The sequence below is a fragment of the Myotis daubentonii genome, chromosome 7 (assembly GCF_963259705.1).
Source record: "Myotis daubentonii chromosome 7, mMyoDau2.1, whole genome shotgun sequence".
NCBI lineage: Eukaryota > Metazoa > Chordata > Mammalia > Chiroptera > Vespertilionidae > Myotis > Myotis daubentonii.
Genome location: NC_081846.1, coordinates 78,001,117 through 78,007,116, shown reverse-complemented (window position 1 = coordinate 78,007,116; position 6,000 = coordinate 78,001,117).

Genomic DNA, 6,000 nt, shown 5'->3' with positions numbered 1-6,000 from the left:
AGTTTAATGTGTTCTGCAAGCTTGGGCTAACTCCTCTGCCATATCTTGTCAAGGTCACCTCTACCCTACACCATTGAATTCCTAATTTCACTTGCATCTCAAGTACCACAAATGTTCTCTTGGCTCCTTGTCCTTTCCTATTCTGTGCTGATGCAGACATGGGACTCAGTTCCTTTCCTTGATTTGCCTCAAACCATTCAAAGAGGCAATTACTATCATTCATGTGTATGTTCATTCATTTATTCATTCATTTAGAGTTCTCCAAGGGGACTGAGTCCTAGTTGCCCACAGGGGCGACTGACTTGATAAAACACTCCTATCTGTTTTCATCTTTTCTCTGTCTCACTTTCCAACCCCATTGCCTGCATTCTTGAGATTACTTCCCAAATTAATGATTTGTACTCAAATTCTTATCTCAGGATGTGCCTCTGAGGTAACTCAAACCAAGGCAATAGGCAAAATCAGTCCACTAGAATTAGCAACCTCAGTGAGGACAGAGTGCCAAAAGCACCTGTGATATCATGCACTTAACTTCCAGAAGGACATCAGCCCTTCTGGACGTTAAGAGGATAAGGACCCCATAGCACAGTTAGCCAGGGATATCCTTACATTTAAAAACTGGAGGTTCTGAAAGGATGCCTTCCCCCTTCCCCCCACCCCCCACACACACTCCCACCAAGACATCCACTATGCTTTGATCTCTTTTAATGGGGAACATTATTTTCTTGCCCGAATATACATCTAGCTTCCAAATTCTCCTAGAGAAGAGCGGGCACTATCTTGAAATCACATTATGATGCAGTTAACCCTCTCCTGAGAAGAGACTTGAATGCAGAGGGGAGGGTGGGCACCTGAGATACAGGCCCCGTGATGCAGGAGAAGGCGAACAGAGAGGGTATGTGAGCCAGCACATCCTCGCTTCCCCCAGAGCCAGCACTGTGACCGGCTCCCATCAGCACAAACTCTTCCATCAGAATGCCCATCCTCACCCTGAGCAGACTCCTAAATTCCCTGGAGGAATAAGCATTGCAGGGAAAACCAGAACAGGACAGAGAGGCCGTGAGCACACTGCCTTGATGGGGTTGAGCAAAGGCCAAAGCTATCTCTGGGACCTGACTTGTATCAGCCCCCTTCCTCTACGTCAGCTCCTGCCCGTTCCCTGCTGCCAGGCCCCAATGAGACGGCTCTGCCCGAGGGACTTCTGACTAGAGTAGACCATCCAGATCCGGGCTCCCTCCCAGCTGATCCATATCCTGGTCAGGTGTGAGGCCTGGAAATTATCTCCCTGGAAAACCGCCGAGATTGGAATAAAGAGAACAGGAACAGGAGTCAGGGAGCCTGATTCTGGTCCAACCTAATCTCACCTTCTGACGACTGGGCTGCTGCTAGCCCTTGAAGAATATGGCCGTCCCCTGGGATTCTTGGCCCTGGGAGTACATGGAGCTGTGCTCAGTGTCCATCAGAACCTTTCAGGTACAACAGACAGGAATCAATAGCCCTGGCTTGTGTACGCGGGAAGGACAGAATCCATCAGGTGTGACAGGCCCAGGGCGGTAGCAGTCGTCAATATCATGTTTTCTCTCTCTCTCCACCTCTGGGTGCTGTTGCTCCTTATTCTCCCTGACCTCGGAAGGGTTGTTTTCCGTGTAGCAGGGAAAGTGGCCATTGACAGTCTGATGAGACTCCTTCCAGCATTTCGGGGGCAGGAGACTGTCTTTCCTCTTGGTTTAAAAAAAAAAAAGTCTCAAAGCCGGCTTCTGATTGGCCTTGCTTGTTCATGTGCTCACTTCTGAATCCATCTCTAAACCAGCAGGGGATGGTGCACTGGTCCAGCCTGGGGCATGTGCCCCCACACTGTGAAGTGGGGGGCGTGGTTTGCAAGGTGTGCTGTTAGTGGAAGGGACAGGAGGAAATAGTGCTGGGCAGCCCACATCCGGCCCCCAGCTTAACTGCATGTATTTGATAGCCTTGGTCCATGATGATGAGACCTAAGTCAGGGAAAGAATGAAGAAAAGAGTGAGGCCAGAAGGAGCAGAGGATGCGAAGGGGAAATCAGGCCTCTTATCCTTGGGAAGCAGTTGTTTCAAAGATAGAAGCCGAGGAAAAACATCCCTCCATGGGCAGGGAGCCCAGAATCATGTCACACCCGAGGAGCCGCGTGGAGTACCTTTAGTGGGGACAGCTCCGCCAGCCTCATGTTCTCCTGCAAAATACAGAAAGTAGTTCTGGAGTCACAGGGCTTGTCCCAGGTACTACAGAAGACCTGAGGTGGGGCTCTTGGTGCAATGCTATCGGGAGAGGATGAAGGAGGGAAGCAGACCAGAACAGTTCTGCGGAACTTGAACCCCAGCCTGGTCCTGCAGGGAGCTCCATGGCACCACAGAGTTATTCAGCCTGAGACAAAGGACTAGCCTTTTACACCCATACTTGCCAGTCATTGCCTGAGGGAGCGGGAGGCTCACCTCCAGAGGGAAATCAGTCATTTCTAGGCATCATGAGTATTATTATCTTATCCCTGTTGTACGAAAGTAATAGCAAACATCACCAAATGCATGATTCTCAGCCAGACACAGCACTCAATAAAGTAGGCATGCATAGGCAGCAGGAGTTTATAAACTAAACAGACCTAGTTGCTATCCTGTGCCAGCCCTGCCATAGACTAGGTATGTGATTTGGGGTGGGTAATTTAACCTCACTGAGCCTCAGATTTCTAATCCATAAAGTGGGCCAGTAACCAGAGCTGCCTGCTGGGGCAGTCATGGGATGACATCAGATCGCCCCTGAGATGTTCTTGTTGCAGCGCTTGGAGCAGAGGAAGCTCTCACGTGATTCGTCCTCACTGTCAGCTCTGTGGCCGGACTGCTAAACGGCCAGCGCTTTAGCTCACAGCCACCTGGGACCACAAGGACACTGACTGGTTTCACAAAGACAGGAGTAAGGATCTGCATTATGTAAAAGATGGAGCCAACTGTGTTTAAGGGAGAAATCCATTTTCAAAAAGAGGAAGTGAAAGCTCAGCCTGAGCCAAGCACATTGCTCAGCGAGGCGGTGCAGGGTGCGGGGGCCTCCGCAGCAGATCCCAGGGTCCACCCAGGTCAATGCTCAGAACGAGGGGTCTCACCTGGGCTTTCACACACATCTGTCAGGCTGAGGTCACTACCTCTAATCTGGTAGATCAGCTTTTCCTGCCTGTAACCAAAGAGGATGTATATCCAGGTACAGATTAGCTCAGGCTCTGATGTATGACAAACCTGGGCTGTACCCTGCCTCTAACAGCTGTGTGGCTGCAAACATATTATTTAGTGTCTCTAAGTTTCATTTCCTTCTCAGTTAATAGGAGGAAATAATAATTGCCTTTAGGGTTCATGTAGAGAATTAAATTAAATGATATTTAATTTGTAAATACTTAAAGCAGTAGCTGCTCCCAAAGGGCAGCTACTATTGTTATTGATGTTCATTTGTTCAACCAATTGATTGCCTACTATGTGTCAGCACTGTTACTGGCAGTAGGGAGACATTGGCAAGAAAAAAACATGAGGTCCCTGTTCTTAAGGAGCTTATATTCAAACTAGAGGCCCGGTGCATGAAATCATGTGTGGGTACAGTCCCCAGGCCTAGCCTGTGAACAGGGCCATCTTCCCCAGCTGCGGGCAGCCAGCCACACCCCCCGCTCCCACCCCCCACCCCCCAGTTCCCCATTCCCCATCCAGCGATGGGAGCCTGATAGGAGGGTCCGAGAGATCAACCGTTCCTACCCGCTCTCTGGCCCCACCCCCACTGCAGGTCGCCCTCTGTGTGGGGGGTGATTGGCAGGGTGAGGGCCTTGGCCTGGTGCCATCTGCATCTTCTGCCACCCACCCCGGGTCGCCGTTCACCATTGATGATTAGAGCCTGCAGGCCAGAGGGAGGGACCGAGAGGTGGTCAGTGCACCTCATAGTGACTGGTCCAGCAGTCGTTCTGGTTGTTCTGCCATTATGGTTGCTGGGCTTTTATTATATAGGATGAGAAGAGATAGTTAGCAAATAAACAAGAAGAACTGCAGGTGTGGTTAAGTGTCATGCAGGGAATTCAAATAGGCTGGTGTTTTAGAGCCTGAAGAAATAGATCCTTCAGTCTAGCCTTGTCCTTAGAAAGACCTCTCTGAGGAGGTGAGAGTCAGCCTGCAATCCAAAAACAAGATGGCCCCAGCGATGAAATGACCTGGGGAAAGCACATTTCAGGCTGAGGGAGCAGACAATGAAAATGCCCAAAAGTGGGAATGAATTGAGTATGGTGAGAGCAAGCTCCATATGTCTGAGGGACACACAAAAGTGGGAGAAGGTGGTAGACAGGAGAGAGATGAGCCTGGCACAGTAGACAGAGGAGACAGGTAGGGATTTGTAAGTCAGGTGAGATGTTTAGATCTTAAATCTAAATAGCACAGGAAGCAACAGCAGGATTTTAAGCTAAAGAGAGAGAGAATCTGAAATTGGCTTTTTAAAGATCACCTGGATAATTTCATCCAATACTTAAGAGAAAAATTAACACATCCTACATATCTTCTAAAAAACTGACCATGAAGGAACATTCTCCAATTCATTATAGGAGGTTGGTATTATCCTAATAACAAAGGCCGAGAGACATCATAAGAAAAGAAAACTAGCCCTAGCCAGTTTGGTTCAATGGATACGGTGTCAGCCTGTGGACTGAAGGGTCCCAGGTTCAATTCCAGTCAAGGGCACATGCTGGGGCTGCAGGCTCAATCCCCAGTAGGGGGCATGCAGGAGGCAGCCAATCAATGATTCCCCCTCGTCCTTGATGTTTCTATCTCTCTCTCCCTTCCTATCTGAAATCAATAAAAGTATATTCTTTAAAAAGAAAGAAAAGAATACGAAAGTCGCATATTCACGTGAACACAGACGCAGAAATCCTTATGCGATATTGGCAATCTGAACCCAGCGACAGGCCTTTAGTGACTTTTCCTCTGACCCTTCAGCTGCAGCCTCCAGTCCTCCTTCCGGCTCCGCCCACAGGCTAATTCCAATATTAAGCCCGTTACATCTCCCATACTTATAAAAAAATGCATTTGACAAAATGCAACACCCATGCCAGCCTGTTTTCTGGGGTTGGGCTCCACAAGTAGATTCTCCCCCAAAACCAGCACATTCTCATTAGGAGACCTGAGAAATCAAGCCACTCATTTCTGTACTGGACTCAGAGGGCTGGAGGGGTTGTTATGTCCCCCCTCCCTACTCCTGGCCTAACCATGCACCCCAATAGACTGGTCTACAAATAGATCTGCGGGATGCCAAAGGTTTGGCTGCCTTCAAAAGTCTCTCCCATTGACCTCCTCCAGGGTGAGAAATTCCTACCCTTAATCAGTCCTAGGGAATATAGTGGTAGTTCCAGATGGTGGCTTTTACAAAACAAATAGGGATAGCAGATCAGCTTTCTTGCTGTACATGAGACTCTTATATGTTGCTTCCACTTAATGTACTTTTAAAATGTCATTTGTTATAATCTGTTTGTCTTTCTAAATAGTCCATAAGCTCTTTAAGTGTGAGGGGCCTTACTTTTTTTTTTACTTGCTATTGTAGTCTGAGGATCTAACATAGTGCCTGGCCTTTAATAGGTATTTAATAAATATATATGGAAAGAATAAATGGGTTGCAGTACAATGGAGAGGGAAAGGAAGGGAAGGAAGTGGAGACAACTGTAAATAATTCTTTGAAGACTGACTGAGAGGAGAGAGAGAGTAAGTGGTAGTTAAAGGAGATCGTTGTTGTTAATATGGAGACTGGGGTGAAAGAGGAGGTAGAGAAGGAGGATTTCTATGGTTGTGCACTGCAGTGGCCCAGGGCAGGGATCTGGAGCAGAGGGTGGCCTTAACTGGGCATTCATCTTTTGATATTGGACAGATGAATATATCAAGGGTAAAGTGGAAAATAGGAAATTAGAGCAGTGTTTGCTCAATGGCCTAATTTTGGGGTCATATACTGGTAGGAGATGAATTGATATGA